This window comes from Saccostrea echinata, unplaced genomic scaffold, assembly GCF_033153115.1.
Source record: "Saccostrea echinata isolate AGI-Se365-2 ecotype Australia unplaced genomic scaffold, CSIRO_AGI_Sech_v1 ptg000001l, whole genome shotgun sequence".
NCBI lineage: Eukaryota > Metazoa > Mollusca > Bivalvia > Ostreida > Ostreidae > Saccostrea > Saccostrea echinata.
The window spans coordinates 42,694,789-42,705,000 of NW_026889750.1; positions in this window are offsets into that span (position 1 = coordinate 42,694,789).

Consider the following 10,212-nt stretch of genomic DNA (forward strand, 5'->3'; position numbering starts at 1 on the left):
GCCCTGTGTAGCTTCATATGCTACATAATTAGTTCAAGTTTTCAACAACAAAAAATGGATGATTCTAACATGATACAAATACATACATCGGATTAATCGTGTTGCGTAATTTTTTATTACTTGATTGCTTTATTTTTATTACGGGATTGCTTAATGTGTTTTAGAGAATACATGTATTTGAAATAAAGATTCTTACTACTGTCATATTGTAAATTTTGAATTTACCGGGTGGCAGTAAATACAGAATTTACAACATGACATCTTGTAAATTTTGTATTTACTGCCACCCGGTAAATTCAAATTTTACAACATGACAATACAGTATACATGTATTCATAGCACTTCATTGCATAATTATAAAATTTTTATTTTAAAAAAATCGCTTGTTACAATGTAATGAAATGAGTTGTCCAGACAGGAGACAATTCTCAAAATACTGCAAAAACCTTAAAAGAAATGGAAAGAAAACATTTCTGTGATTTTTTTTTTTTTTTTTTTTTTGGCAGGTGCGCGAATTTTGGCGGTAGACAGAACGTCAGTAGTGCAGACGATGTAGGCAAAGAAATTGCTCTGTCTCTTTCTCCTCGACAAAATGCCGAGGCTCTTCGATGTATGAACAGTTTAATTGTAGTTTTGTTTACGATCAAAACAAATAAAACCACCAGAATTGGCTCAATTATTTGTTGTTCTATCACGGCTTTCAATGATCCCAGCACCCCAGAACTTATACATCTCAACAAGCTTGCAGTACACATCTAATTGTCTGTTTCTGATTTCTTCCACTTCATCAACAAAAAGGCGGACAGTCGTCTCCACGCGGAATTTGAATTTTAAACGATTTTGACGCAAAAAGCAGACTTATTGTTAATACAGAGCCCATACTCACTGACACCTTAAAACCATAGTAGCAATCTTAATGTTTAGACTAGTATATATAAGCAGTCGGTCGTTAAAATTTGCAACCTTCTTGGCCAAACAACTTAATGTGCTACATGTACATCGAGATTGGATTATCCCCCTTTGGTTACATCAGAAATTCATCCGAACACTCTTTGGGGTAAGTAACGGTATTAACATGCTATTAAATACATGTATTAATGATATTAGTGAAATTTAGTGAAAAAAAAGCGATACCCTTTTTTACATCCACTTAGTTAAACGTATTCAGGGAAGCATTTGCAGTATGTTTACCCCTTTTTATACATTAAAACAGTTATGTCTTTTGTTGCGTTTTCATTGGCGACGCCTTATTTTTATTTGCATCGAACAAATACTAGCCAAAATTGACATTTTAATAGATAAAAGTTAGTCTGACGTAATTCACTCTAGCCAGACTGCCGGTCTGTCGAACCGGTTGGAGTCGCCGCTGTTCCCACACCCTTCTAGCCGGTTATTAGTCTGTGCCAAACTACTGAATGCGCCTGGATACGATCGAAAGCTTTTCATTTTTAGACTTTCTCGTTCTAAAGACGTGTTTATAGATGTCGTAATACAAGCTGGATATGGTCAGAGCGACTACAGATCGCCAATTATATCGGCGTCCGTTAAGGGCAGTGCGGCAAAATAAACATTAAGGGGACATCAAAGAGCGCGTGGTATTTAGTGTACATATGTACAAACATTGACTATATATATTACACTAAAACTTTGCCGGCGTTACACTGGTGACGAGAAATGTTGGAGACATCATGAGATATATAAAGTTTTTATTTACTTCTTTTAATACAATTGGGCGTTTTTCTTAAATAACAACCTTTTTTCCAAAAATAAAAGAGGATCAAAATACAAGTAAAAATAATTCAGGAGATAAAATGTTTGATGTATACTAGTAATCCTTTAAAGAAAACTACAGCCGATGAATAGTAATATTGCAATCAGACTACAATAGAATAAAATGTGGAAATGTTTACCAATAATTATTGGAATGTAGATATAATTAAATAATTAATACATTTTACTCTTACATTTTCACGAGGATATGGCCTGATACTTCTTAACCCTCGCAATTTTTATTTTTATGATTGAAAAGTCATGCCCCTCGTGACAAGTAACAGAACTTTAATAAGACCAGCCGATAAAGAAAAAAAATGTGGCATATTTGGTGATAAAGCATTTAGCAAAATTAATGAATTTTAAATTTTTGAGTTCCAATCCACCATTTTTCTTACTTATAGTAAACATGGATGAGTATGAAATGGGGGGAGGGGGGCTCTCATGATGGTTATCGCCACTGTCTTTTTTCAGTGTACCCAAAATTCAATGTATATAGAACGATTCCCCAGTTGATGTTCAAGGACACTGTTCGTAAAGTACGTAGACACAATTACAATAAATTGTTCCTCCAGTTGAAGATTTTATCCGATTTAAATAATTAACTTTAAAAAATCGCAAGCGTGGGATAGATACAGATACTTTTATTGTGTTTATCTTTTTGGAATAAACGAACTTGATGCTATCTGTTTTAAAAACACAGTGTTGGAAGATTCTTCAATGCAAGCAATCAATTTTAATCAAAAACTTTGCACTTACTTGGATAAAATACGTTAGACAACGTATAGAATTTTATGAAATTTAAGTATTTTTCGATATTAATGATCATTAAAAATTTCCTTCATTTTCCTAATAATATTCTAACCAAAATACTGTACGTCTGCCATCTGCCCGAGAAATCTCTTTCTCTCTCTCTCTCTCTCTCTCTCTCTCTCTCTGCAAGACTACAGTCTTCCTAAAGACCACTGAATAAAAAATGTTGAACAGCGTTGATTTTCATCGAAGCTTATCTTACACAATTATATTATCAGTTATTTTCATCGTAACATAATGTCAAGGATTCCTTTAGCGAAGTCACGGAAGGGCGATACGTTGTTTGATGAGTTAATATATGTCAGTATAGGTGTCGCAATATCACACGGTCATCGCTGACGTACTCCGCACTATAATGGCGGTAAGAGCTCTATAGACCGATGACAAAGCGGATAATAATCACAAAATGGCTACTTAACCCATTGTAAAAGATTAACAGATTAAAGGAATCGTTCTTATCTTTAGTGAAAATCTAAAATAGTAAAACGTATAACGGTAACATTTTACACCCGGGAGGAAAACTAGAGCGATAAGTTTGTGAAAAATATTTTACCGACATTAAAAAGTGAAAAAAAAAAAGCCGTAAGCTTAGACAGTTCAACTGTAGTTTCCATCTGTTTTGATGGTAAATTCAGGCGTATTCACAATGTCAAGGACTTGTGATTACATACCTTCCAGTGGTGTAGCTACCATGCTTGTGTGTCTTTAGAATTCGATCAAAGCATTCACTTTATTTAAAAAATAATAGTAAAATGGAATATAAACGAAAATTAAAATAAATAAATACAAAATTCTTTGATGAAAGAATGCATTTCAATTTGTTTCATTATTGAAAGATAGTTTTGTATTATCTTCACACTGCACATAATTCTGAGACTTTCAAATATTGTCAATTTCTGCAGATCTCCGGAGGGAGGGGGGGGGGCTTAATACGGCCCCAAACCCCCTGAAATCAGAAAACATCATTATTTTTGCCTAAATATGCCACTGCCTTCCACAAACCCTTTAATAAAATGAAAGACATAAAAAACTCTCTTTGTCACATTTGTTTGTGTACTATCTCAACTTTGTTTCATCGAGTGTAATATACAATATATAATATACAAACCATTAACACTCCCACCCCCGGGAACAAAAATATCCACACACACACACCCACACCCACTCTCCAAATGTAATCACGTTTGTACAGTTTTCGTAATTAGCTCATATGAGCCGAAAACTCAAATGAGCTTTTCTCATCGATAGTTGTCCGTTGTTTGTCGAAGATGTCGTTGTTGTTGATTTAAACTTTCCACATTTTCATCTTCTCCAAAACCACTGGGCCAATTTCTATCAAACTTGGCAGAAAGCTTTAAGCATCCTTGGATAAAAGGAATTCAAGCTTATTAGATTATTTATTATATAGAAGGAAAACAACCAATGCATTAGACGGTTACTTTAGTTAACCAATGCATTTGATGGATATCTAACCAATGCATTAGACGGATATTTAAACAATGCATTAGATGGATACTCAAAAATGCATTAGATGGATATTTAACCAATGCATTAGACTGATGCTTAACCAATATATAAGGAGGACCAAACCAAAGCATTAGACGGATACTTTAGTTATTAACCAATGCATTAGGTGGATATTGACCAATGCATTAGATGGATATTTAACCAATGCATTAGATGGATATTTAACAAATGCATTAGACGCGTACATAACCACTGCATTAAAAGGAAAGTTAACGAATGCATTATACGGATAATTATCCAAAGCATTTGAGTGATACTTAAACAATGTATTAGACAAATATTTAACCAAAGCATTAGATGGATACTTTCATTAACCAGTGCATTAGATGGATACTTAACCAAAGAATTAGACGGATACTTAACCAATGCATTAGATGGATACTTCACTAATGAATGAGATGGATACTTAGCCAACGCATTAGACTGATACTTTAACAACGAATTAGATAAATATATAGCAAAACCATTCGACGGATACTTAACCAGTGTATTAGGCAAATACTTAACAAATGGATTAGACAAATATTTTACCAACGCATTAGATAGATATTTAATTCATGCATTAGACGGATACTGAACCAAGCATAAGATTGATACTTAAGCAAGGAATAAAACGGAAACATAATGCATCATTATATAGATTTTTAACCAATGCACTAGGCGGATACTTTACCAATGCATTAGACAGATACTTAACCATTGCATTATACGGATAGTTAACCAAAACATTAGACGGATTCTTAACCAGTGCCTTAGCTCTTGGTCTTAAGCACTCCTGCGAATGTTATTGTAATATATTTATATTCAAGACAACGTGGCAGTTTCGACAAAGAAATTCAGCAGTAAACAGAAAATTGATGTAGTCTGTTTCTTTCGAATACATGTACCATGGGGATGATGTGTATTGTGAACTACATTAATGTTAAATCTAATCATACAATTTCTTTTTTTTTTCGGAAAAAGAACTTGTACAAAAAAATAACGAAAAAATGTAACAAATGAAACTGGAAAATGTATTCCTGATTGAAGAAGTTTGAATAAGTATTCTAAAGAGAGAGTAGGTATACTTGATCCACTGATATTGTATAGTAATGAATATAATATATCTTCACGTGTTACAATCGCATGCAGGGGTATCAAGGTCTCTTGAAGTTCTGTGAGTCAGTTGTTTACAGTTCCCTGAACGGTGGACCTAAGACTAGGTACCGGTGTATGTTCGGACAGTCCACCCTAACGTTTGGCATCGATTCCTAACACACCTCTACAACTGTGTTTTGAATCTTATAATTTTTAGTTTTATTTTTCTTTTTTTTTTTTTTGGTGTTCATGCAGCAAATTATAATACTCGAGGAGTTCTCAGTAGTTCTGAGTTCTGGCGATATTACAGCGAGTTGTATTCACTGGAGATTTGCGACACTGAAGAAGAGATTACCCAAAAAACATTTAACATTTTGATATGTAGTTTCTTTATTTACCAAAATTAAGTCGCCCGCCTGGCGCAGTGGTTAGAGCGTCTGCTCTATAGTCGCGGAGTAAGGAGCTGATCCTTAAGTCGTGGGTTCGAATCCACTGTGGGACGTGAAGACCGATCCTTCGGAACCAAGGTCCCGTGTTGCAGTAGGTGTTGGCACGAAAAAGATCCCTCACAGATCCACGGCCCTACCCTGAGTGCCGAGTATAGGTATAAATTTGCAGCCCTCCACCGGCATATGAGCGAAAACTTCTCGAGAGAGATGTTACACAACAAACAAACAAACAACCAAAATTAATCTTTTACTTAAATCTATATTTTTTATTTCATTGTTATTCAACCCAAGGCTTTCCAGATTGGTTTCTCTTTGCCCTCAGCCTGAAAGCAAAAGTTTTCCAACTTTTCCAAAAATACGTTTCCTTACTTACAGACCAGCAGATATCTGTTTTACTCAGATAGACTTGTATTTAATGTATGAAGCCACGGACACCTGTTATCTAGCGGCTGTTAAGGCAGGTAATCAGATCTTCAGATTCAAGTGTTAGGACAAACATTTAGACATCGGATAGTTTCTTAAGTAAGGCGTCTGTCAGAGAGGTGAAGAAATGAGTGATTCGTTTGTACATCAACAGATACACGCTCCGTGGAGGATTGGCGTTAGCCGTTTGCTGCAGAGCTCTAGGCCCCCACCTTATTTATACATTTTTTTTCTGTAATGTATAAGCAATTTAGCTTTTTATCTGTTTTGTCATGGGGGAGGTATATTTTTTGCATTTTTCCGTCATAATCAAAAACATTTAACTAGATTTTATGCCTCTCTTGCATCTGTCAAGCATTTTTACATAATTTATTTTAATCCTATTTAGCTTAGGCTAAAGGACTCGAAATGGGACTGAAATATTTGGGTTCGTTCGATTTACCATTGACGGATGGCGTCCGTCGCTGTAAGTTTGACTGTTGGCGGTAAGAGTCGCGTGTCAGTTGTCAAATTCGTACTAGGATTTTTTTTTCCCCAAATAAAAGTATATAAATCTTGATATTTGCTATCCTAAAATGGAAATGATTATATAAATCATAATTTATTTGCTATCTCCAGAGGACGTGCCAGGTGGCTTTCTCATTTACCTGCACTATTGAGACGATCAAATCCACTCGTGAGCGCGTCTTACGTGTTTACACAGCCGTTCTAAATGTCGTCTCGAGACCTCTTAACGAGACAATGCGATGTCGCCCCAATGTGATCATCTTTAAATGATGTCTGTTAAATGAACATGATGCATTTTTTGAAGGACAGGATGATTTTGATAACCCGGGTATAAACGTACTATTATGCAACACTGTCACAAAGTCTCGCGATACTAGGGTAATAAGAATGGCTTTATGAGAAGAAGTCTCCCTTATGTTTAATGAAATTTTATTATTAAGTGCACAGCCGTCAGCAGTAGGAAATTTATGTGTATATACTGAAATCTTAATTTAGGTTAACCCTTGATAAAACAAATTACACCCATATATCTTGAAACAGATATATAGCATTAGTATTTCTCTGCCTTCTAATATATCTTATATGTAATTGTCAGTGCTATATAGCCTGAAAGAGCCATCGATGGTGTAGTTATTGTATTTTAAATGCCATAAGCTATGTTTTCCTAGCTTTTGTACGAAAAGTGGCGGAAGTCGTACGTCTACTGACCTCCGGATTATTTCGGCGTGTAAAAAAGGGATAGCCATGTGGTAATTATGGTCAATTTATGGCTGAAAATATAGTTTACAATTACGCCGACGAAGGGCAATGAGAGGAGGAGTGAGAAAAGTAGTGGGTCTCTACAAAAAATCAGAAATGTTCTCATGTTATGTCTTTTTTCTATAATTATTACTTCGACTTCGTAAAAATTGTAAATTGACTTGCAAACATTGTTTTTTCATTACTTTATAGACGTTAAACGGTTTTCTTTCTGAATAAAAAGTCTTAGGTCTAGGATGTTCGTGTTTGAATAATCTGTTGTAAAAATAGACATAATGGATTATTTCCCTTTGTTAGCCAATAGATCAAAGTATCTACCACAGCACATTGTGAACATAAACAACTAGACAAATTGTCTACAAAAGATAGCTTGTCGCCAACAGGGTGATCAAACTAATTAAACAATATAGGAACAAACTAATTAAACAATATAAAGGAACAAACTAATTAAACACTAGTGGAAAAAATATTATTAATAACAGTAATAGGCATGCACATTAAAACTTTCAATGATTATATACTGTGCGTTAGCGTGTACTCATTTGATTTCATATAATTATATATATATACCACCATACACATATATATGATTATGTATCTTACTCATAAACATTCGTATATATAATTTAACTGCTAAGCAATATCAGTATTTCTCTTCTACCCTACAAAAAAGTACTAATGGCAGTTGGAGTTATGTGACGAATGTGTATCAATTCTTTAATGAACCAAATGTATGCTATTTAAATACAAAAAATGGCATAATTTGTGATTGAATGAATTAAATGAACAACAGAGCCCTTCTTTTACTTTTCTTAGTAAGTAATTGTATATTTCTTAATCAAATTCAAGGAACAGCCCATTCTTGTTTACTTTTACTTAGGAATGTCCTTTCATCAATGTTAATGTTTCATCTGACGTCAGGTTGAGGGGACCACTCGCCATTATTTCACAGATTATGAATTTATACACGTGTCCTTTGATTGATCGTGGCAAATCTTCGTCTCTTGTTTACAAACATTGTGTCGCAATCCATTGATCTTGGCTCCATAAACGCTTGTTCACTTCCTGGAAATAGAAAGACACAAGTAAAATTAAAAACCATTTACTGTATCGGAATTTTTCCTTAATGAGACCCCGTCTAGCCAGAGCAAGTATTTTAATTCGAAATATTCGTCTTTAAGGATAACTACCTATATCGTATAGTTCTTTCTTTCTTACATATTTAAAGCAAGGGCTCGTCAAAATAACAGAGTTTTAATTCCAGTCAATTCTAAGTCAAGGGTATTAGGGAAGAATATTAAATCATGCACCTCTTTTTTCTTCTTTACTAAGCACCATTTGATAAAGAGTTTATATTTTAATTATTATTATTATTATTGTATATACACATATGTTGTTAACCAAGATTTTTTTCATTCAGTCTTTAACCGAAATAATGCATTAGCATTTTTTTTTATTTGGATAATACATGCAAAATTAAAAAAAAAAAACAGTGAGTAACACAATAATGGACTTTTTATGTGGATAAATTGGTTTGATTTTACTGGAATATTCTAAAATTACTTACATAATGTGCTATCAGTTGCCTTGATCAGAAATAAGCTGAACCTTTCGAAATATGAAACCTTAATTCTATTGTTACTAGACAATAGATTGAGAATGACAAAATGAAATCACAAGGATCGGTTTACAAATCATATTTGTATTTTCCTTTTGTGTAGCATAAGTATTGGTATTACTAATATTTCAAAGGATGCCTGTCCCCTGCCTGCAATGAACTAAACATGTACTGTGAGCAGTTCAAACAATATTTCAGTTACTTTGTTTGCGAGTGCGTCAAAAAAAAAAAATTAAACAATGCCAGAAAATTGGTACACTTTATTTGTGCTGAAGGTTGCAATTGTAACAGAATACCTTTCCAAGGTGAAAGAGATCGTTCCTTATGCAGAAATCAATTAATTCCTTCATTGATAACCCATTCTGGGAAAGTGATTTACGCTCAGTCGACTGAGTAGAATTAATTTCCTTTTACGCAATCGCCTTCTTGACTGCAAGAGACGTGAACACTGACAGCTTTCTTTTATTTAGATCTGTTTCATAATCAACACCAAATATTTCAAAAAATGCTCATCGACATTTCAGAACTAAGTCGTGCATTGTACTGTAATAGGAAAGGAGAAAATGTTTGGCTGGATCGGGAATCGAATCCGGGACCCCTACATCACTAGTCAAGTGCTCTAATCCCTGAGCTACCCAGGCCAAAATGTACTGCCCAAACCATTACAATCTTCCCTCCTTAAATTTTCCTCGCCCCCGAAGACACCAATTCAGCCTTTTCCCTGGGAGGTCTTTCACCTGTCACTTTCAGGGCAAGGCTCGGCAAAATTATGCAACAGGAAAGGAGAAAATGTATGGCTGGACCGGGAATCGAATCCGAGACCCCTGCATCTCTAGCCAGGTTCTCTACCCATTGAGCTACCCAGGCCAATATCCACAGCCCAAACCATTACAGTACGTTCAGTATAATATGGTAATTGTTAAAATTATGCCGCCATGTAACCTAATTTAACATTAAAAATGGATTATAAACCTGAACGTTTAAAAAATGCGTTATGGGGCCAATTTAAAAAGCTGTAATACCTTACATTCTGTAAGGAAAAATAGCGAATATATTTTATTTTCATTCATAACATGGAAGTTGATGGTATTAATATGGGTATTTAGTATTTATCTAGTGACAAGAGGCCCATAGGGCACAACACTCACCTGAGTCACCATTCTCTTCCTTGAAAACGAAACGTCATCTCCAAATCAAAGACCAGGATCTAAATTTATTTAATTTCCAATAGATTAATGTTTTAATATGTAACTAAAAAAATAACCTTCT